The 24781-nt window shown below is 43.7% G+C and overlaps 1 protein-coding gene and 1 non-coding gene across 2 annotated transcripts in view; both read left to right on the top strand.

Annotated features, from left to right (window-relative positions):
- Prkcq (protein kinase C theta) overlaps positions 1-24781 on the top strand; it is a 153108-nt gene that overhangs the window by 35942 nt on the left and 92385 nt on the right. The gene's annotated exons all lie outside the window — the stretch shown is intronic.
- LOC123455140 lies at positions 13824-13930 on the top strand. Its single transcript, XR_006633699.1, has one exon. It is a non-coding gene; the product is annotated as a U6 spliceosomal RNA (small nuclear RNA).

Consider the following 24781-nt stretch of genomic DNA (forward strand, 5'->3'; position numbering starts at 1 on the left):
AAGGAAGGGCTAGGGGTTTGGAAAGGAAAGAAAAACAACAGTGAAACAGCCCGTTCCGGAAATGGAAAAGAAAATGAGCCACGAGAAAGAGATAAAGAATAGACTGAGGGCTTAATTCACATTACCCCTGGGTATACATACTTAAAGATGTCACACGCCAAGTTCCTCATCTCAGAGAGAACACGCAGTTCTGTTCTTTCTGACTTCGTTGCTTCAATTAATATGATTCTTTACAAGTCCATCAATTTTCTGCGACTGTTATAATTTTATTTTTCCATACTACTGAACAGAATTTGAATGTGTCTATGTACCACATTTTCATTAACCCTATATCTGTTGATGTGCATCTCGTCTGGTTCTAATTCTTAGCTATTGTAAATAGAACCACAATAATCATGGGTGTGCAAGCACCTCTGAAGGAGAGTGTGGGCTCCTGGGTCTACGCCCAGGAGCGGTGTAGCTGGGTCATTGGGAGGTGATGTCCATATTTATTTCCTTGATGGCTATACTAGTTTGTGATCCCATCAAATAGTGGATGAGGGTTCCTCTTTCCCCACATCCTTGCCAGCATTTGTTGCCTGTGAATTAACCCTATAAAGACAGAACCATAAACAAAAGCGAATATAAAGAGATGAGCTGGAAGAGGGGGAGGGGAGGGAATTAGGATTCAGAGGAGCAGGAATTGAGGCAGGGGAGAGAACACAGGAGGGGGTTGGGAATGAAAAGAGAAAGAGATTGCATTTGAGAATGCAAGAGCACATGGTGACTCAAATCTCTGCATGCTAACTAAAACATAAATAAATAATAAAATAAGTAGATTGTGGGAAAATTCAATAGTAAATAAAATACTTACATATTAATTTCTCTAATTATAGTAAAACAGACATTAACAAAATTTTGTCGCTTACCTTTTCCTAGGAGACAGGGCCTCATGTAGCTCAGGCAGACCTTGAACTCTGTAGCTGAGACTGACCTGGAACGTGTGAACCTCTTACCTCCACCTCCCTTAGTGCTGGCAGTGCAGGCGTGTGCCACCTCACTGGGTCTCTTTTAGCCATTTTGGGGGTAGGTGAAGTGTGTGTGTCTGAGTGTGTTCAGGTGTGAAAGTGAGGGTGCACACACAGCACAGCCTGCACATGGAGGCCAGAGAACAACCGTGGATGTTGGTCCTTCCTTTCCGCTTTTCGCGGCAGGGTCTCCTGTTCACCACTGTGAACGTCACAATAGCTGGCCTACAAGGTTCCAGGTGACCCTCCTGATGCCACTTCCCTCCCCCAGTAGGTGTGCTGGGCTGACAGAGGCCAGAGCTACAGCACCTGGCTGTAGGTGGGTTCTGGGGATCCAAACTCAGATGACAATTGTTTTTTTTTTTTTTATTGTTCTATTGATGAAGTCACTCTCGTGTGCCTGTGTGTGTGCATGTGTGTGTGTTGTACAGGTATGTTATGTCTGTGGGTGCGTGTGTGTATGTGTGCAGGGGTGTGTGTGTGTGTTGTATAGGTATGTTCATGTCTGTGGGTGCATGTGTGTGTGTGTGTGTTGTACAGGTATGGTCATGTCTGTGGGTGCGTGTGTGAGCGCGGGTGTGCATGTCATGTGTCTTCCTCATTGCTCTTCTCTTGGAAGCTGCATCTCACACTGAATGTAAAGCTCACTGATTCAGCTAGACGACCCACACTACGTCCTAGGGGTCCTGTCTTGCCCTCCCAGTGCTAGGGTTACAGGTGTATGCCACCATGCCCAGCTTTTATATGGGTGTTGGGGATCCAAACTCTCTCTCTATATATATGTATATATGACTTTATCTTGCCCATGTGGTAAACAGAGTAGCAGAATAGGAGGTGATTTATATGTCTTAAAGCCCCCCAATGTGCTAAGTGTAAACACACAGTTGCAGGGTGCATAGATATATAGCGTGTAGAAGGAGCTTGTAAAGCTGAGACCAAGTTCACAGATTGCCAAGCTCTACTCTTCTTTTCCACGGTGGAATTTTCTAGAGGCTACATGTTCTGGCAGCAGCATCCTGAGCTGACTGAGTAAACCAATATGAGAAGGCAACTGTCTTCCATGGAGCTGAAGATAAACATGTTTGCAGAAGTGTGAAATGGTAGCGCTTTCTTAGCAGCTTGTTTTGTTTTGAAAACTATGATCGTGCATAGTGGCATCCATATTATTTATGTTAGTTAACATATTACACAGTTGGTTTATGTTCTCTTTTTAAAAAATATTTTAGTTTTATTTATTTATTTGAGAGACAAAGAGAGAGAGAAAGGGAGAGGGAGAAAGGGGGCACCAGGGCCTCCAGCCACTGCAAACGAACCCCAGACACATGCACCCCCTTGTGCATCTGGCTAGTGTGGGTCCTGGGGAATCAAACCTGGGTCCTTCAGCTTTGCAGGCAAATGCCTTAACCGCTAAGGCATCTCTCCTTTCCTGTTTATGTTCTCTTCAACTAATAAATAATTATTTTAACTTTTCCTGTTATCCCTTTTAATATGAGGTCTAGCACAACCACAGAAACCGTGTGCTTTGGCACCCTGAGCATCTTAACAGTGAGCTAAGGGTGCAGCTCAGTTGGCAGAGTGGAGACCGCAGGCTTGGTCCTCAGCACTGCATGAACTGCGTATGGTGCTCTGTATCTGCAGTCCCAACACTGGCGGGGAGATGAAGGAGGATCAGGAGTTGAAGGTTACCCTCAGCTATGTGGCAAGTTCAAGGAAAGCCTTGGCTACATAAGACTCCATCTCCAAAACATTTTTAAAAATTTTTTTTCATTTGTTTTTATTTACTTATTTGAGAGCAGCAGACAGCGAGAGAAAGAGGCAGATAGAGAGAGAGAAAGAGGCAGAATGGGCGCGCCAGGGCCTCCAGCCACTGCAAACAAACTCCAGATGCGTGCTCTCCCTTGTGCATCTGGCTAACGTGGGTCCTGGGGAATCGAGCCTTGAACTGGGGTCCTTAGGCTTCACACTTCCACTAAGCAATCTCTCCAGCCCTCAAAAACATTTTTAATAGAACAAAGGAATCCTAAAGCATAAAGTTTGAGAATAAACTTCTAGAGAGGAAAAAGGAATACATGTTTCAACCAGAATTTATCTTGCCCATATGATAAATGGAGTAGCAGAAGAACAAGAGGTGATTTACAAGTTTTAAAGGCCCCCATGTGCTAAGTGTAGAATGCACATTTGCAAGTATGCATAGACATATAGCTTATAGAAGAGTTATGGGATAATGAACTCCAGATTCTGTATAGCAATCCCTTGGCGAGTAGTCAGGATGTGGTAGGAAATACAGCTGAGGGGAAACATTAGGGGCTTTCAATACGGTGATTGTGTCATCCTGATTACTGTGCGTGCCACAGCGCACGTGTAGAGTCAGAGGAGGACCGTGTTTGAGTCAGTCCTTGCCTTTCTGCCTCGCTTGAGACGGGCGCTCTCTGAGTCTCATGCCTCTGTTCGCTGCTGTGCTTGCCCGGAGCTCTCAGAACATTCTCTTGTCTCTGTTTTCTCTCTCACCTGTTTACTCTCTCATCCAGCAGTGTGCTGGGATTATGGAAGGCCTCCTGGCTCCTGGCTTTTTCAATAGGGTCTAGAATTTGAACTACAGTATTCAGGTTTGATACGAGAGCATTTTATTTGCTGAGTCATCCCTTGAGCCCTTCTTTTCTCCTTTAAGGCTGAATTCCAGATATAACTGTGCTCATTAACTTAGACTTACATTTTGTATGACTTAAATTATTTATTATAGACTTTAAGACTAAAGGCTGCATGCAACTCAACAACAGAAATGCGAACTGATTCAAAAATGGGCAAAGGCCTTGGGTAAGCATTACTTCAAAGAAGATAGGTAATGGCCAAGAAGCAGGTGAAAAGATAGCGTTGCTAATCATTAGAAAAAATGCAAATTGTAACCACAAAGAGTCCTTACACCATTATGATGATGACTCTGAAAACAACCGAAAGCACCTGTGGGCAAAGGCAGGGAGCCCTTGGTGATCCTAAGCACTGCTGTCAGGAAGTCGAAGTACCATAGCTGCTTACAGAACTGCCTGTGGAGCCATAAGAAAGAAAAAGTAGGGCTGGATGGATGGCTTAGTGGTTAAGGCTCTTGCCTGCAAAGCCAAAAGACCCAGGTTTGATTCCCCAGGACCCACGTTAGCCAGATGCACAAGGGGGTGCACGTGTCTGAAGTTTGTTTGCAGTGGCTGGAGGTCCTGGTGCCCCTATTTTCTTTCTCTCTTTTTCTCCCTCTTTCTCTGTCAAATAAATTAAATAAAAATTTCAAAAACTTTTTAAATAAAGGAAAAGTAGAATGACCTAATAATCTAGCATTTCTGCTTCTCAGTTCTCAAAGGAATTGAAGCAGAGACTTAAAGAGATATTTGCATACCAATATTCATTTTCAGAATGATTCACAGCAACCAAAACATGGGAACAACCCAAATAGTCTTTGATAGGTGAATGGATGAATAAAACAAAGTATATATGTACAATGGAGTATTGCCCTTAAAAAGCAAAGAAAACTCTTCATGTGCTCAAACAGAGAAAAACATTTACAATATTCTGACAAATGAAAAAATTCAATCACAAAAGACAGATACTATATTATTACACTGATTTGAGGTACTTTGTTAGTCAAATTTCCAGGTATAAGGGCTGGAGAAATGGCCTAGCAGTTAAAGGCACTTGCCTGTGAAGCCTGAGGACCCAGGTTCAATTCCCTAGTACCTAGGTAAGCCAGTGTGCACCTGGAGTTCCTTTGCAGTGGCTAGAAACCCATGCACACCTTCTCACTCTCATTCAAACAAATAAAAAATACAACATTTAAAACATTTTCCAGGTATAGTGACACATACTTGGAGGCTGAGGCAGGAGGATTTCAAGTTTGGTTTGTCAAGATCCTATCTCAAAATAATAAACCTCTAAAACTGAAGTAGTTAAGTTTACAAGAAAACAGTGTGGAGCGCAGGGAGGAGAAGGGAGCGCGGAGCGCAGGGAGGAGGAGGGAGCGCGGAGCGCAGGGAGGAGGAGGGAGCGCGGAGCGCAGGGAGGAGGAGGGAGTGCGGAGCGCCAGCTACAGGAGCTGGAAGGGGTGAGAATCAGAAGTCAGTGTTGTAGGCATGATGTAAAATTTTCAAGATGAAAAGAATTTGAAATAGTTATCAAAAATGTGAATATATATAGTACTGTCAAATTGTAAAGTTGGAATTTTTATCATGGTGAATTCTGTATGGTGTGCTTCTTACTAAAGTTTTTAAAAAGCCAGGAGACTCACTGAATCAATGAAGTGTTTGTCTCACAAGCATGGAGACCCTGGTTCAATCTCCAGAGCCCACATATGATGCCAAGTGTGGTGTATGCACTTGTAATCCCAGAATGGGAGGTAGATGCAAGAAGATCCTTGGGGCTCCCTGGCCACCCTGTCTAGTCTAGTTGGTGCATTCCAGGCCAACATGAGAACCAATCTCAAAAAGAAAGAAAGAAAGAAAGAAAGAAAGAAAGAAAGAAAGAAAGAAAGAAAGAAAGAAAGAAAGAATTGTGCACAGCATTGTTGAAGTTGATAGCGAGTCTGTCCTCCACACATATACACACTAGCATGCACACCTGCACACATACAAGCATGCACACGCACAGACACATGCACATTTAAAAGTAAAACCTATTGGCCATAAAAAGATTTTGTATGACCTAGAGATTTTGTGATTTCCTGTGGTCACACAAGCTGTCATAAAAACAAGTTAACTATTTCTCAAGTATCTAACTAAATATCTTGCCCAGATTCTTCATGTCAGTCCAGTTCTTGGCATTAGTTCATATTAGGCATTCTGTCTTTCCATAATAGTCTGCATTTTCTCTCCACCTGCATAAATCCTGCCCAAAAGAACAGCATGAATCTCACTGTAGATTTATTGCCCACTTACCACTTCCTAGTCTGGTGCATTGCACAGCCAGCCTGTGATTCTTGGACTGCTCCGTCCTTGCGTGTCCAGTTCACTCACCATGAGTACAAGTGATATCCTTCATTCATGTAGCCTCTTCCATGGCTTCTTTTTTGTTCAAAGGTGTCTGAGCACTTCTCTTGAAATTTTTGCCTCTTGAAGACATGGACCATTATAACACATGGTTTCTTTTGTGTGCCGGTTCAGGAGTTTTATAAATGGCTAGCAGATGGTAAATCTTATGAATAAATGTCTGGCCAGATGAATGGGACAGTGAGATATTGAAGATGTAGCTGAATGGAGTGCATTATAGTGATCCAGGAGAAGGTGTAGTGGATAAAGTGTTTGCTACACAAGTCTGAGGACCTGAGCTCGGGTCCCCAGCACCCACGTGCAGAAGCTGGATGTGGCATCACTTGCCTGTCATCCTAGCACTGGGGAGCACACTGGAGGATCCCTGTGACTCACTGACTGGCTCATCTAGGCTAGTAGGTGAGCTCCAGGTTTAGTAAGAGACGTTGTTTCCATAAGTGAGGTGGACAGTGATTGAGGAAACTACCCAGCTTCGACCTTTGGCCTCCACTCATACACACACGTGTCCATGCACTTACACACATGTGTACCCACACACATCTGTATATACACACCATGCACAGCATACACACATCAGGAAGATCTGCACATAGTATCTTCTCTCTTAACCACTCAAGCCCCACTTGCAGTCCCTGCACCCCACTGGAATTTCTTTCCCTCAGAAGCCGGGTTGGGGTGTGGGGTGAGTCCTTCCTTCCCTCCTCTGAACCTGCCGCCACTCCATTTTCATTTCCTTTTGGTTGGAATGTGTTTAATATTAATCTATGAGCAATGACGAGCTGCAGGTAACCAAAATACTTGTACAGCATTGAGAGTGATGCCTGATATTTAATATTAGCTCCTGTATTGGTTGTTTTGCCATTGCTGTGACAAATGATGACAAATGCAATTTAAGGGAAGAGTTGATTTTCAGTTCACAACTCAAGGGTACAGTCTAGAATAAGTCATGGTGAGAGAATTTATTTCATGTCATGATTCAAGAGGACTGACTACAGGAGCAGGAGGCAGCTGGTCACATCAGGTCTGTACTCAGGAGGGAGAGAGAAAGAGAGATACATATGAGTGCTCATCACACTTTATCCTTTTTATGTAGTCCGGGATCTCAGCCCATAGGATGGAACCACGCAGTAAGGATGGGTCCTCCCATCTCAATTAAATTATTCCCCAGATTCCCTCACAGATATAACCAGAGACTGTTTCCATGCTGTCTCAATAAGTGAGGTGGACAGTGCTTAAGGAAACTACCCAACATCAATCTTTGGCCTGTACACAAACACACATATGTACATGGGCTTGCACACATGTGTACCCACACATGTGCCAACATGTGATTCTAGATCCAGTTGACAAATGAAATTACCACAGCTCTTCTCTGTTCATTTACCAGCTGTGAGTCCTTGGACAATGCACTTTCACCTGCTTCTTTTTGTTGTTGTTTTGGTAAAATGTATGATTCATATAGTTTACCATGTGAGTCAGTTTTAAGTGCTCAACTTTGTGACATAAAAAACAGTGCCATTGCTCTGCAACCTCCTCACCACCCGGAAACAGATACACTGTTCCCATTAACACCAATTCCCATCTCCTCTTCCTTAAGCCTTTGCAATCAGCATTCTTCTCTGTCTTCATGAACCTCACTAATCTGGTTCACTCATGTAAGTGGAATCACACACGTCTCTTTTGGAACTATTCCTTACTTCACTTCATGTGCCCTCCTCAAGATTCATCCATGCTGTAGCATATGTCAAAATGCCCTAGGTCTTATGGCTAAACAGTATTTCACTTTACCCTTTTCAGCCTTAGTAGCCTCTTCTTTAAAAAAAATTATTTGTGAGGAGAGAGAGAGAAAGAATGAGAATGGGTGTGCCAGGGCATAGTGCCACTGCAAACAAATCCCAGACACATGGCCCACTTTGTGCACCTGGCTTTATGTGGGTACAGGGAAATCAAACCCAGGGCAGCAGGTTTTCCAAGCAAGTGTCTTTAACCACTGAGCAATCTCCCGAACCCCTTAGCTGTTTCTCCCATGGAGTGGAATATAACCCATTTCCGAGGGGGTGCTGTGAAGAATCAGACCAGGGACAAATGAGGGGCAGTGCTCAGCACAGCGGTTGTTCACTGAGTGTCCCCCCTTCCCTTTCTAAGTTATAAGTTTTGTGAGCACTCTGAAACTGTGTTTAACTGAATGAGGAAGAGACCCCTATTAATTGGTAAATTAGAGTTCAGCTGCCAGAGCACTAGCACTATAAAAATAATCAGCTTTTCACACGTGCCTGTTTGCACCCTACAGAGGACAAACGTAGCAGGCCCCTGCCATTCAGGAAAGCAAAGTGGCCAGAGCACGTTGAGGATTGCGTTCAGAGTAGCTTACATGTCCGAGGAGGCTGACCAGTCATGGGGTAGCTTCAGATACTGGATGGATCCAATCAGGGCAAAGACCCCGTTTTCCATTATCTTGCTGTAGTCCGTGGCCTAAGTCAGTCAGAGTTAATCACCAAGTCACTAATTACAACATGACTCTGTGCTGTTAACAACATAGTCTGGGTGCTGCACTATCAGAATGGACAAACCGGCTCCTGGGCTGACGGGATGACTGAGTCCCCACAGCAGCATCCCTGTCGTGGCGGGAGAACCTCCCCCGGCTCCCCACCATGGATGCCACGTGGCAGGAACGAGACTCAAACTGGCGACTTGGAGACAACTGCTTTCCCTTGTTTTCCACTCATGGGTAAAATTTCCATGAAAAATCATAATTCAGAGTCTTCTTCAAAATGCTTTCTTTTTTCCTTATGTTTGTGCATGCAGACATGCGTATGCCACAGCATGTGAGTGGAGGTAGAAGGACAACCTTTGGGCGTCGGATCTCTCCGTGCCCTTTGTCCACCCTCCATTCCCCACCTTCCCACCTCCCTGCTTGCTGTCGATGCGCTGGGGTTATATGCACTGGCATTTCAGAATCCAGCTTTACACGGATTCTGGGGACTTGAACTCAGGCATCATCCACACTTGCACAACAAGCTCTTCATCCACTGAGCTGTGTTTCCAGGCCTAACTTTTAAATTTTTATTTTAGCATTTTTCTCCAAATCTAGAGAGTCCATATCAGGGCCTCTAGCTACTGCAAACAAACTCCAGATACATGCACCACTCTGCGCATCTGGCTTTATTTAGGTACTAGGGAATCAAACCCAGGTAGTTAGGCTTGGCAGAAAAGCTCCTTAACCGCTGTGCCATCTCTCCAGCCAGATGACAGTGTTTTTAGCGTCTGGAGGTGGGTTTGTTTTTCTCATATAACCACAGAGTAGCAGTTGGTTCCTCAATAATAGATAAGAAGGACAGAAGTTGATGTTAGCTTTGAAATGATGTGTGAGCTCTTATTCTGGGAATATGCCTGTTGATCTAGTCTCACTGCAGGTAGCTAGTCATATATTAGCACGCCTGGAGGTCATTGAGGTGGGACCCCTCCCTCATATTAAGAAGCAGGACTTTGACTGCTGGTCAAAGCATGGGCCCTGAGCCCTGTCTCACCTCCTGATTATAGATATGACATTTTAAACTGCTGCAAACTAACCAGATGCCCATCCAGCCAGAAGCTTCTTGATAAAGAATGAAGATATATCATTGTCCCTCCCTTAAGAGTTAATCCACATGAGCCTATCCATCACCTAGATGGGAAAATGTTCCTGTACTAGGTCTCAGAAATTCCAAGAATTAGTTAAACCTACTTATGAATGTAGGTTGACACAATGCCTCTTTGGCTATTGTCCATGCTCACCTTGTGAGTTTCTGCTCCACAGTGGTCTCTGGCCATGGCCCTCCTCACCCGCATGAGAGCGTTTCCCTCCACAGTGGTCCCTTCGGGCATTACCCACTCTCACCCTTGACAAGGCCTCATATCACTTTGTAACAAACTCTGCCTTTGTTCTACTTGACACTCTCTGTGTCTTTTCTGCATTCATCTGAAGGAGTCCACAAGGACTGGGGAAGTCAAGGGGAGGCCCAAATGAGATCGAATTTCTAATTTTACCTCCTCTCCCCTTTTCCCAGCACTGCCTGTTTATCACGTTATTGTTTGTTTTTATTTTTTATTTTATTGTTTTTTCGTGCTTAGAGACACAGACTGGACTGCGCCCACAGAGAGTGATGGGTGTGAAGTGTGCGCCGCTCCACCACACGGGTGTTTTCAGGTGCTTGGACTCCACCTGTGTGACTTTTTCTTCCTCTCTTTTCAAAAGTACTCTTCAGGGTATGAATTCACCAATTACCAAGCACACAGAAATACAGGAACTCTGGTGTTAAGTCAGAGCAGGACTTCAAAGGACTGTGGAGAGGAGCCCCTGCTTCCTGCCTGGCCTTTAAGGGCTGTACATGCCTGGGGAGAGCCAGCTAGCTGAGTCTACCAAAACAGTGGAGTTCATTTGCAGTGGCTGGAGAACCTATTCTCTTTCATTTTTTTTTTTTTCTCTCTCTCTCTCCCGTTTTTTAGAGCTTTGTAGAAGGAATTCCATGTTGGCAAAAGACACAGAAATGAGGAGATTTCCTTCTAGCTTTTTGGACTTTGGGACTCAAGTAGAAAAAGGATTGTGTGTGTTGCTTAGGGACCTAGAGTCTTTGAGGCACTGAGCTGTGTCTCCAGCCCTCTTTTTACCTCTTTTGAGACAAGGTCTCACTATGTAGCCAAGTAGGCCTTGTCTTTTGATCCTTCTGCCTCAGCTTTCAAGGTAGCTAAAATCATAAGCTTGTGCCATTTTCAGTCCAGTGAGAAATTGTTTTATTTGTGTTAATGGAAGTAGTCCAGAATGTGACCTGATCTTTACATTGTCCACACCTTACAGGTTCTATTTTCTCCACTGTATCCCTAGGAATACCTAAGAAAAGTATAATATAGGTAGCCATCATACGCTCCATACTTCCTAACTGCTAATTTGAAGCACAAAGTAGTCAAGTGCTCTTTTGGCATCCTGGGGTACGCCCCTTTGGGCTGAAAAGCTAGTGTTTCAAAAGTGTTGGAAAATATGGCTGCCAATCTAACCAGCCACCACTGTATTGTACTCAGTTCTGCTCTTGTCTCACTGGAAAACGAGTTACTCTAAATTTGCAGATAGTGTGTGTGTTACGTCTATGTGTGTTTATATGAGTGTGGGTGCACCAAATACATGTGGGTATGGAGGCCAGAGGTTGATGATGTCAGAAGATAACATTGTATGTCTTCCTCTATTATTTGCCACCCTGCTTATGTAGGGAGTCTCTCATTGAACCCATTGCTGACCAATCTGGCTAGATTAACTAGCCAGCAAATGCTGAGGGTCTTCCTGACTCTGCCTCCCCAGTGCTGGGGTCCCAAGTGTGCTTCACTGCTCCTGGCTTTGATATGGATACTGGACATCTGAACTCGGGTCCTCACTTGCTCTCAGCAAGCACTTTACGCACTGAGCCATCTCCCCAGCTCCCAGAGATGCTCTTTTGTAAGCTATTCAAATCATGGCTTTTGTCATGTCACATTCAGAGTTTGTTTGTTGCTCCCACTAAAATGTGCTTTGAGGATAAAATTCATATTTCCCACTCAATGAATATGTACAATATAGATGCTGCTGTTGAACAGGTTATTTCAAAATTGTTCCCATAATTTCTTCAAATGCCCAGCATCACTGGGACCATGTCTGCAAGGTCTAGAAAGCACCATCTGTGTCAGTGGTTGGGATTAAAGGAGACTGGAGAGATTCCTTTGTTTTCCTTCATGTCATGGGCAAAGAAACAGTCTTGGCTCAGGGACTTTGCCCAGTTGACTCACTTCCCCATCTAGGTTTGTACTGGCCTCATGGTCCCCAGTGAAGACAAGCGAACCATGCACAGTTAGAGCTGTGATTTCCCCTATGCCACCCAGGTGCCTGCCTCTAACTGGAACATGTGGAAAAGAAGTGTGGTCCCTTTTCTCGACCTTAAACTGGGTTGGACATAATTGCTTTGGCTACAGCATTTTAATAAATTCATATAGAAACCAGATACTATCCAGAGAATAGAAAAATCATTTGAAAGTTAAATATAGATATATTCTGGAGAAAGAGGAGAGTAGATAATATTTCATATGAAAAAGGGTTTGGAGGTGATTTTAATTTCAATACTATGCAACTTCAATATGTGAATAAAAAGAGAATACTACCTAACAAGTTTTAAATTCTTATTCAAAAGAATAATAGGCTTGAATTACAGCAGAGAATTTCTAGTTAGTTGTTTTATTATTTTTTTGAGAAAAGATTTCATATATCTCAGGCTGACTTTGACTTTCTAAGTAGCTGAGACTGGCCTTGAACATACTGTTCCTCCTGACTCCATCTCCCAATACTGGGATTCCAGGATGAACCAACATGCCCAGTTAGTTGTTTTTGTTTTTGAATAATAAAAAGAAATAATAAATAATTGAATAATAAAAAGTAATCAATTAGACTCAACAAAGACCTATTAGTATTCATCTCAACCTCATCTAATATCCATTTTTGTAGAATCACTAGCCTAGAGAATTAATGGATTAGCAAGATAGCATTTGGAATTTGTTGAGATATTTCTTTATAATACTCCTGTTAGAAACATGAAAATGCATAGCAGGTACTTGAAGAGCAAAAATTCATTTCATATCAAGGAAAGAAAGGTCATTAATAGCAAGTCACACAACTCTATACTTGATTCCATCCTGCCATTTGTAGAAATCAGTGTTTTGAATAGACTTAGAAGTTAGGCCAATTTACAGCTGACCACATAAAGCCAGAAGGGTCAGTCAAGTGTCAGAATGAGGCCGACTGAAAAACTAGTCTAAAAGCAAACTGAGATCTAACTTTGATACAAGCCTTTATCTGGATTCAGCACTTTAACTAGTCAAGAACAAGCTGGGGAAACATGACTTTGGTCATTACAAGAAACAGAATTCGGTATTTGCGAGTGAGCTGACAGCTGAATGAAGCTTCTGCAGAAGTCAGTTCACTCCTTGTCTGTGCAGATGAACCTGGATTTAGTGGGCTACTGTCTGTTGTTCAAGTAATACCCAAAGAATCGTGGCTGTTCTGATTGTTTGATAGGCATTGGGGCACAGAGAAGAAAAGTTCAGCTTCTGTGTTTTTTAGGAACATTAAGATCCAAACAAGCTACACTACATAGCCATAACCAAATGAATGTTACCAAAAAAGCAGAAAATAAGTGTGGTGATATAGAAAACTAAAGCCCCCATGCATGGCTGAAGGAAATGAAGAATGGTACAGTGATTGTGGAAAACAGTATGAGATTCTCCAAAAAGTGAAAAAGAATTACCACAAGATCCATAACTTCCTGTCCTAAATGCTCAAGAACATTGACAGAAGAAATGAGATATTTGTATACCAGTCTTCACACCAGCATCATTTATAGCAGCAGAAAAGTAGGAACAGCCCACGTGTCCATCAATATGTAGCATGTCTATACAATGAAACATTATTCGCCCTTAAGAAGGTTCAAGATGCTGATATATACTATAACAGTGTGCACCACAGTGGATGAGCCTCAAAGATATTGGGCTAAGTAAAACAGTGCAAAGAAGTATGATTCTACTTACCTCAGGCACCTAGAACACTCAAAGTCATGCAGTCAGAAAGTAGAATAGCAGTAGCCAGGGTGTTAAGAGAGGGGAGTGCGATGTTAGTGTTTAATGTGTACTGGGTTTCAATTCAGGATAATGGAAACGTCCTGGAGATGGATAGCCATGGTAACTGAGCAATGATGGGAATGTACTAATGTCACTGTATTGTACTCTTAAAAATAATTAGCATGTGCTCACTCCAGCAGCACTGATACTAAAATTGGAACAATACAGAGAAGATTAGCATGGCCCCTGCACAAGGATGACATGCAAATTTGTGAAGTGTTTCATATTTAAAAAATAATAACATGACAAATTTTAGGTTTTGTCTATTTCATCAAAATACAACCTTATTACATATGATTCACTATCCTGGTAACAACTAGTACAAAGTCAGTTTTGACAAGATTTTTGTGTCTGTGCAAAGTTGCCAAAATCATGGGTCTAGACACTTGGAGAAAGAAAAGCTAAGTGGAAGACTTGGAGATGTCACTGTGAAGAAGAACGGGCAGAACATACCCGCAGCCCCAAAAGGACCTGCAGGGGTGGAGCCACGCCCCTGTTATGCTCATTGAGAGTAGCCAGGGCCATGAACCGGGATCAGTAAGGGAACTGACATACAGAAGAAGTGATGTAAACTTCAGAATAGGGAAGAACCTCTGCAGGGAGGAGCAGGCTTTGCACATCGTGACATGACACTGCCATTGACAACTATGTTGGACAGTGCTCGTGACTATCCTATGATGTGTGTGGCCTTCAAGCCATAGGTTAGGCACACCTGCCACCAACCAGAAGTATGCATTTAATAAAAATAGATTCCTGCTGTAGTTAAATGTGCCACTGAGGATTCTCATAGAAAGGACTTTTGTGCAATTTCTGATGCAAAATGCTATACTCAAACCATTGAAAGTTGGACTGGAGGGATGACTTAGAGATGAAGATGCTAGCCTAAAAAGCCAAAAGATCCAGGTTCCATTCCTCAGAACCCACATAAGCCAGATGCTCAAGGTGGCACATGCTTCTGGAGTTCGTTTGCAGAGGCTGAAGGCCTTTGTGTGCCCATTCTCTCTCTCTCTCTGAAGTAATTAATTAAATAAATAAACCTAAAGAGTTTTTAAAAAGTCATCGAAAGTGTTGACATATGTACACTTAGAAACACCAACACCCCCGGAAGACCAGAAGAAGATCACCACCCTCTGAGTTCTAAGATGCTGATGGGTCCTGAAATTACAGTGAAGCAAAATTAGAATCCACAGAAAAGGGTGTAGGTGTTGATGATTAAATTCACCCCGATAACTTCTTTCATATTAGAGAACCATCATGTAATACTCAGTTGTGTCACTTTAAAATGTTAAAAATAAACTAAAACATAAAATAAATATCTTTTAAAAAATTAAAAAAATACTTGCTGTATAAATGTGAGGATCCAAGAAATCATGTATAATGATGCACAATAATATGCACCTGCAATCCCAAAGCTGGGGAGGTGGAGACAGAAGGACCCCAAGGGCTTGCTGGCCAGCACATCTAGCCAAATCAGTGAGCTCCAGGTTCACTGAGAGATGCTATCTCAAAATTAAGGTGAAAAGTAATTGAGGAAAACACTCCACATCAACTTCTGGCCTCCACATACATGCACACACACTTGTGCACAGAGATGTGCATGCACACATGCATGCCACACTCACAAATTCATTAATTAGTTAATTAATTAAAAGGACTTGGGATGTAACTCATTTGTAGAGCACTTGGCTAACATGGTGGACTTAACCCATAGGACCACAGACAATAGTAATAGTAATTATCTTATGTTATATTATAATTAATATTATCACTAATATAATAATATATTGTATTGTTATTTTCATATTATTATAATTTATTAATTAATTTTAAACACTTCCTTTCTAGGTAATTTAGGAGAAGTCAATAGCTGAGAGTTGAAGTCTAGGAGGTTTAGTCTTATGCCAGCTATGATGCTTGGGATAGTTTGCAGTGGATGTCCCCATAAACTAGTGTGTTTTGAATGGTTGGTTCTTTGCTGATGGCAGTTTGGAAACTGGAGCTTTGCTGGAGGAGGTGTGTTGTTGGGGGAGGGGGGGTGAGCTTATGGGTGCCTTTGCCATTTTCCCCTTGCCAGTGTTTGTCACATTATCATGCTCCTGTTGTCCATTGGACAGAGGAGCTTCCCCTCAAGACTGTAAGCCAAAGTAAATCTTTTCCTCCCACAAGCTGCTTGGGGTCAGGTGCTTTGTGCCAGCAACAAGAAGGTAACTGCACCAGAAAATTAGTACCTAAAAATTGGGATGCTACTGCTATAAATCTTATTGTGTGGCTTTTGGCCTTTTGGAACTGATTTGTGGGAGGAATGTGGGAGGATTTTAAACCTTGAATCAAGAAACGCCTTGCAGTGCAATAAGAAGACTGTGGTATACCAGATGGTCAGAGCTGAAAGACATCAAAGTAGAAAGGACTGTGTACTGTGAGGTTAGGCTTATATGGGAAGGAAAGAGCTTTGTTCAGACTGGGCTAGAAGCAGCTTGTGTGAGAGGTTTATTGCATTTTTCCCCATGTCCTGGTAACTTGTGAAGGGTTACTCTGCACAGAAATGCAGGGTATGAGCAGATGGATATGGCACAGAAAGAAATGAAAACTTTGGGAAGAAACTGCAACCCGTTCATCTGCAGTTGTTTGGGAGATTACAACCATTGAGATTTGGGTCACCTTGATGACATCGACAGGTTGTCACAGCAGAGCAAGGTTTCTGTTATTTAATGTTGACTGGATGCTCTAAGGAGAGATGAGTAATAGAAATATGCCTTGCTTTTAACATCTTTTAAACACTTTTTGTTATCATGTGTGTGTTCTTGTGTGTGAGTGCAGGCAGGCATATGAGTCTCAATGTGCATGTGGAGGTCACAGGACAGTCCTGAGCATCAGGACTCACACCTACCTTGTTTGAAGCAGGGTCCATGTGGTGTTGACCACTCTGCCAGGCTAATTGGCCCATGAGCTTCTGGAATTCTCTCATCTCTACCTCCCATCTCACCATGGGAAAGCTGGGATTACAGATGGTAACTACAACCTCCTTTAGTTGGGTTCTGGGTATCCAAACTCAGGTTATCATGCTTGCACAGCAATGGCTGTCCCCATGGAGACATCTTCTTAGCCCTTGTCTTGGTTATAAAGAGTCAATGCCCTCCAAATCTAGGTGGGCCTACCACATGTGAAGGGCAGATTTAGGCTTTATACTTCCCAGTGGAGCAGTTTCCATCTGTGTTCTGGGAGCTCACTTCTGAAAGCAGCCTGGCTCCCTGAGCTCACCAGAGGCCCAGCAAGGGAAACACCAGGCTGGGGTAGCTGGCCTAAGCCAGTTTTGCATGCTGGTTCCTTCAAACTCTACTTGCTCCAGGCTCAGCCATAGGGACTACCATTTGGTCCTCTAACCCTGGGCAGCAAAGGATGTCAGGAAAGAAGAGAGGAGTTATCCAGGAACTAAAGACAAAGCCGTGGGGATATGGCAGGGGCTAGGGTCTTCTCTGCATTTTCCCCAGGGCAGTGAGCAAATTTCTCCTTTGGAGAAGTATCTCTCCTTCTTCCTCATTTTTCCTCTGTTTTGCCCAAGGCCAGATGTTCAGTTTATGTCACTTGTCTTTGATGGCTCACATCCCCAGGAAGGAATCCCTAAGCTGTCTCCAGGGAGGGGGGAGTATGGGGAAGCGAAGCAAAAACCGAGAGAGTAGTGTGTTCTGCTCTTCATGGACATCCCATCAAATATAGAAGGATGGTGTGAGCTTTCATCACCGGGAGAAACTAAGGTGAGAGAACCCTAGAGAAAGGTGAGATAAATAATCACCACAAAAGATTGAAATGGCCTTTTAATCACCGCATTTCTTCAAGGAGCAGCTACAGTGAGCACAGTGGGAACCCAGCGATCTTGACAAAGGTCTTAACATAACTCCCTTAGTAGGATGTAATTAAAAATAATTATCTTATAGAACAGCACTCAGCTTACAGGAGATCAAAAAGCTGTGAACTTCCCAAATAGGCCTTGAGGGAGGGAGGAACATTTGCTGCAGAATGTCCTCAGAGAGCATCTGTAGCACTTGGGCCCTGGTTCCCACTCGGCTGTGACCGGCTATGCAGAATGGAGTAAACAGCTTCCCCTGTTGGAGCCGGTTTCCACTTGAATCATGGGAAAGAACATCTCCAGGGGCTGGGGAGACGGCTCAGTGGATAAAGCACTAGCCTCTCAAGTCTTAGTACTTCCGTTTAGACCCCGGAACCCATGTATAAGCAGACACCATTGCATGATGCCTGTCATCCCAAGCCTGCAGAAAGGGTAACAGGTACGGGAGACTCTTCTGGAAGCTCACAGGCCAGCTGTCCTGGCTTATCCAGTGACCAACAGCAAAGAAACCCTGTAGTTGTTGCCTTCCCAATGCTGGGACAAAATACCCAGATTAAAAGCGCCAGGGAAGTGGGGGAGATGTTTTGTTTTGGCTTACAGTTTCAAGGGGAAGCTTCATGATGGCAGGGGAAAGCAGGGCATGAGCCAAAACTGGACATCACCTCTGCCACAGCAGGTGGAAAATAGCAAGAGGGTGACCTGACCTCTGGCGAGAGGGAGCTGGTTTTAACACTCCAAAGCCTGCCCCAAGAGTACCCCCTCCTCCAGCAAGACTGCCATCCAAATGGCCACCCGCTGAGGATCAAGTACTCAAAACACATGATTTTTATGGGGGGAAATCTGATTCAAACCCCCATAGACCAATACCTAAAGTAGACTTCTGAACATTTCAAGTGTGCTGTGGCACGCACATGCCCATACTCACACATATGAATACATACACATGTATCACATACACAAATAGCATCACCTTAGATACGTCACGAGATGGCATGAAAGTAGAGGAGATATATGTGAAAACACTTTCAATACATGCCAGTTGGTTAGACCCCATTCTCATTTACTTCCAGAGACATAAATCAAGGTACAGATTAATAAAACCCATTACTGTTTTCAATTCTTTATGAGTATATGTTGATGTCATGCTCAGTTCTCGGCACCCCCAGTGACCACCAAGGAGAACCAAACACGTATCCAAGGACAAGGAGCTTTAATTTGGGCTTAAGCCCGGTTTCTTGACTTCACCAACGCAGTGGTTCCATGCAAGAGCCCCGCCTAGTGGGAGGGAAGGGTTTTTATAGGGATTTGAACATAGAAGAAGGGGATGGTACATGATTGGTTGATTTAAACAGTAACTGCACTTGTACTCTTCTGGTTGGCTTAAGATTTTGGCGGCAAAGTTGGCGGGCGGGAGCTAGGTAACTAAGCAACCTCTGTGGCAATTGGCTAAACAAGCAGCAATAATATTTGTATGTATTTTGATTGGCCAAGACAGGGAGGTAGGAGGGATAAATGTCTTAATTGGCAGGGGCAGAGAGGTAGGAAGGGCAAGTCTCAAGCATCGGGCAAGTATCCTTCACTCTACTGAAGCCTGTCCTGGTGTCATTCAGTTTCTGGGTCCTTCAGTTGACATTCTGATTTGAAAGAGAGAGAGGGAGGGAGGGAGGGATTTGCAACTTCTGTCCAGGCTTTCAGTGTCCCCACGCTAAGCACCAATGCCATGGTCCCTATCCACTGCTCCCTCACCTTGCACTTCAGCTCCCCGGCTCATGTCCCTGTCCCTGGTGCATGGTAGTGAGTGACTTTTCTAGGGAAGATATTCACAAACATCTCTTCATACCCTGATAGGATACTTACAAACCCAAGAAATGATTTCACCCAAGTCCAGCTTGGTGAACCAGTGAGTTTATTGGGGTTACTTACAGGAGCATGGGTGACTTAAAGGCTGCTGTGTCTCTGAAAAGCACCCCCGCCCTGTGGGAGAGATCACTCGTGAAAGGTGTATCACTGAGCCCCGCTTTCAGGAACCCTTCCACTTCTTATATAGTCCAGTACCCCAAGTCCACTGTAGCTGAGGGGCAGGAAGGACTGATGTCTGGCAGTTCTAGGACACTCCCTCCTCCTGGACCATGGGAACTGTCTCCTTAGCATTATGGTAGAGGTAGGCCCTTACTGCCTTTGCTTCTTCCATTGTCGCAACAATGAGGTCAAGGCATTCTGTTATCACCACAACAGTCTCTGTTCTGTGCTGGCTAAGGATAATGTCCGGCCCGGAGATCTCTCCACTACATGTGGTGAGGGAGTTTGCGTGCCAGTTAAACCAAAGCGCTCTCTATTCATGTGGATGGTTAGTTCTAAGATGTAGTAGGTTTTCCTGTTTGATGGAGGAAAAACAGCATCTTCAGGGGTCTGCCTTTCTCTTTCTTACAACCCAAGGACACACCCATGGGGTAGAATGCACCTTTTCTCTCCAGGGAAGCACACTTGAATGTTAAATACAGAGACTCCAGTAACATACTTGTGTCAGAGACTGGCCCAGGCTGGCTTGGTGCTGTTGACTGTGGGGCTGGACTGTAAGACCCCCAAAACGAGGACCCCACGCTCTGCTCGGATATGGTGACACCCCAAATCACTCACGAGAAGTGGTCTTGATGCAAACTTCAAGAGGATTTTATTCCAAGCGCGCTGGGGCCCACAGTCGTACACCTCACAGAGGTAGAGGACTGCAGAGCCCCGAATGCAGGAACAGGACAGTTTTTATAGGGTTTCTAACAAAGCCTGTGCATTAGACCAATCATTTGTTTTAATATCAGGAGCCCGCGGGGTGCGAGCCAGTCAGTTTGTGCCACTCCATAGTTTCTAAGCCAATTAGTTTAATTTGTTTAAGCACCTCGTGGACCAATCAGTCTCTTATGACCTTGGTGGTCAGCATTTGCGCAGGTCCTTGGGTGGGAGTAGCAGAGTGTGATATCAGTCTCCTATGACCTTGGAGGTCTGAGGCAGGCTGCTACAGCTTATGGTGCGAGCTACTAAGGCTTACAGTGTGGGCTATTTACAGAAACCAAATAAGTGGTTCACTTCATTATTCATTTCCCATCCTTGAGGGCTATCTCATGCCCTTTTTACCTGGTTTTATATTAGGAGCGGGCTCTGATATAATGAGAAGAGGGATTCTTTACTTGCTTCCAACAGAGAGTAAAGCCTGGAGTTTGAGGTATGCAGGGGCCCGCTTAAGCTCCCTTTGGAGCGTGATAATATTTATGGGCTTCTGAATTCTTGGGCCTTTCAGGACCAGGACACAGAGCCTGATATTCCATGCAGTGATCACTGTCCACCCTTCCCCATCCTTGCCAGAGAAGTGGCTGCATCACCAGGACCAGGCTCTGGCCTCATCTTGGCTCTCTGACCTTTGTTCTCTCCTTTGAAAGAATTTAGATGAGACACACTGTGGGTGTGTGGGCTTGTGTGTGTGTGTGTGTGTGTATATTTCACCAGGAACCAGGAACTCCAGCAGGGAACTCACAAGGGTGAGAGCAGGCAAGGGCTGGGGAACCATTACATCAACCTACATTTTTAGATAGCTTTATGCTATTTCTTTAAAAAGTCTCTAGAACAGATTGTTTTCCTGCCCTGGTGACTGACAGGCCCATTTGGATTAACTCTTAAGGGAGTGGACATTGGTATGTCTTTATTCTTGATCAGAAAGCCACTGGCTAGATAGTAATCTTATTACCTTTTGGACAGTTTATCATGTCACATCTCACCTGGGCGCAGAGCTGAACATCAGATCCCATTCTTGTGACCAGCAATCAAACAGTTTCAGTTCCTGGTTTCACAAGCTACTGATGATGACCTTCATAGCTAGAGGAACAGAGGGGAGGAAGGGCAAGACCGGATGGAGAAGGAGGACAGGGACCTGGAGGGCTTCCGGAACATGGTTACAGTTCTGTATTGTGATATTAGGACAATTGCCTTTCATAAAACTCTTCTAGTCAGCCACTGTTCATCGGTACCACAGTCTTCAAGGTGCAGCATTCATTTATAAGTCTTGCAGCTGTCACAGGACTTCAAAGTAATAGTAACAGATGGCTGACTTGGCTCCCACAGAAGGGTCCTGGCTCGGTTATCAAGGGTTTTGCCAAGGCCATTGTCAGAGTGACTCGAATACCACCACTTCCACATTCCAGCCAATAGAAACTGACTGAGACTACCTTGTAGGCTGTACTTGATCTAGGCTGGCACCCCCTGGTCTTGTTCTGCCTCTGTCGGAAGCGAGCCCACTTCTCAGAAGACCCCCAACATCTCTGGTGACAGTGGTCCTCATCTTGGAATGTGAACCTGCTCTCATCCCTCTTCCCTTCCTCCTAAGCACAGGTGAAGCAGGAGAGGAGCCAGTGGAGTCAGAGGGATCAGAACCCGGAGCTTCCCATTGTGAGGGCTGGAGGAATCTTAAGAGTCCTGACCTATCTATAGCTTTGATATCCAAGTGATGCCTCCAGTACTTTCCACACACAAAACCCATGATCCATTGGTATCGAGTGGAACCGTGGCCACTGGGGTTCCGAATGGCCTTCATTCAACGGAGTTCCGAGCTGAAAGATGGAATTAGATAAACAGGTGTCACAGTGCAAACGGACTAGAACTGCAATCAGGCAACGTGAGCCACGTCACCGACAGCATGAAGTACATGCTGCAACTCCCGAAGTCTTCGCTTCTGAATTTGTTCTTTCTCTGTCTCCGAAATGGGAACAGTCCACTCCACTTCACCAAATTGTTAGGACTGCCAAAAATGAGTGCATTAAATTCATTTCCCTTTTTGTTAAAATCATCTTAACTATATTTTTGTGTTATTTTTTATTTTTTGGTTTTTTGAGGTAGGGTCTCACTCTAGCTCAGGCTGACCTGGAATTCACTCTGTAGTCTCAGGGTGGCCTCGAACTTGTGTGATCCTCCTACCTCTGCTTCCTGAGTGCTGGGATTAAAGGGGTGTGCCACCACGCCCGGCTATTTATTTTTAAGTTAGCATACAGAGAGATGGCATTTTCAAATGTATGTGTCATTACACTTTGATCCTCTTTATCCTGTTTACCTACTGCCTTCCTCCATCCCCTTTGGTCCCTCTTCTGATGGCCCCTTTCTTCCACCCAGTGCTTTACCCCTTCTACTGTTGTATTGCACCTGTATCATTCCCCTTTCTTTTCTCCCCTCCTTCTTCCTTAAGACCTCTTCTTTCCCTTTGTACTTTCATTCCCGACACATATATGCATGTATATTTTAATTATATATATATGTGCATATATACATATATATCTGATATAATCACTTTTAAGAATTAAAATTGTGGGCTGGAGAGATGGCTTAGCGGTTAAGCGCTTGCCTGTGAAGCCTAAGGACCCCGGTTCGAGGCTTGGTTCCCCAGGTCCCATGTTAGCCAGATGCACAAGGGGGCGCACGCATCTGGAGTTCGTTTGCAGAGCCTGGAAGCCCTGGCACGCCCATTCTCTCTCTCTCCCTCTGTCTTTCTCTCTGTGTCTGTCACTCTCAAATAAATAAATAAATAAAATTTAAAAAAAAAAAGAATTAAAATTGTAAGCTCCAAAAATAATCATTTCAAACCATCTAAAATCCAACTCATCTAAGATAACATTTTGTTCAAACTTTCTCCCATTAAAATTTATGCAGGTAGCCGGGCGTGGTGGCACACGCCTTTTATCCCAGCCCTCGGGAGGCAGAGGTAGGAGGACTGCTGTGAGTTCAAGGCCACCCTGAGAAGAGACGAGAGTGAATTCCAGATCAGCCTGGACTAGTGTGAAACCCTACTTCAAAAAAAAAAAAAAAAATCATGCATGCAAATTTCTATCTTTGGGGGGGGGGGCTAGAGAGAAGGTTCAGTGGTTACAGCACTTGCCTGTGAAGCCTACCAACCCAGGTTTGGTTCCCCAGTACCCACATAAAGCCAGATGCAGAAGGTGGTGCATTTATCTCGAGTTCGTTTACAGTGGCTAGAGGACCTGGCACACCCATTTTCTCTCTCTCTCCTTGCAAGTAATTAAATAAAATATTTTAAAATATTTCATCTTTTTAAATTAGTTCCTATTATAAAGACTAATTAGTATGTCTCTAACTTAACTACAGTATATATGCATCTTGATTTTTAATGTCATTACATGTGCATTGTAAAACATTTCATTGTAGTCATAGGCTGTAACACGTTTAAACAATGCCTTATTTTTTGATAATCAGATTATTTCCGGTCTCATTAGGTAATTCTACAATAGGCGTTCGTGCATGTGTGTCTTCAGAAATTGCCTTATTATTTGAAAATAACTTGATACAGATTTTCTCCTAAATAGATTGTACAGGTTCCTTCTGGCCAGATCTGCTACATAGTTCATATTTTATAAAGATGGTAAAGGTATATACTATATATAACCAATAAGCTATATGTTGAAGGGTATAACAGTTATTATTAACCCAAAGTTTCAGAGATTTCAGTTCATCACTGGGTGGGAGGGACAAAGCAGGCCAGTTCATATCATAACAGAGAAAAGGGCTGGAAAGTAGCAGGCACAGGATTCCCACAAGGGCCTGCCCCGCGGGGGCCCCCCTGCTCCGGCCAGTCCTCACCGTGCAGAGCTTCTCTCCCTTCCCGCAACAATGCCACCAGCCAGAAAGGGAGTCAGCATTCAAAACATGAACCTGTGGGGGACGTTTCAGACTCAAACCATTGCATGCACGTTAGTAGTTACTTGCCACTAGTTTCTTAGATTTCTTGTTAAAAGGAAGAAGATTATTTGCTGCACCTAACTTTTACTCAGGAAACCAATGTTATTGCAATTATAAACTGCTGTGGTGTTCTTTTAAGAGATTATTTCCTAAGAATAGTCAGAAACACATTTCAAATAATGTCTCTGATCATATAATGGTCTTAATAGCTCACTACAAATTCACCAAGTAAAGCCTGACATGCATACAGTATATTCCATAACCATGTACTTTTTAAAGCTCATTTTTCTTCAAAGAAGTTTGGTTTTTTTTTTTTTTTTTCATTCTTTTCACATTCTATGTGTATAATGAGTATAGAAAGACCCCTGTGGAATGTGAATAGTGAGAAGTTAGCTTGGATCACTCACCGGATAAGTGCCTGGCTACTGCATTTGAGATCATTGTACTGTTGAAAATTAGCAAACCTGGTGAAAGGCAGACATTCAGCGTGGGCGGGCTGAGGAGCTGGTGTC

Source organism: Jaculus jaculus, chromosome 15 (assembly GCF_020740685.1).
Source record: "Jaculus jaculus isolate mJacJac1 chromosome 15, mJacJac1.mat.Y.cur, whole genome shotgun sequence".
Lineage (NCBI taxonomy): Eukaryota > Metazoa > Chordata > Mammalia > Rodentia > Dipodidae > Jaculus > Jaculus jaculus.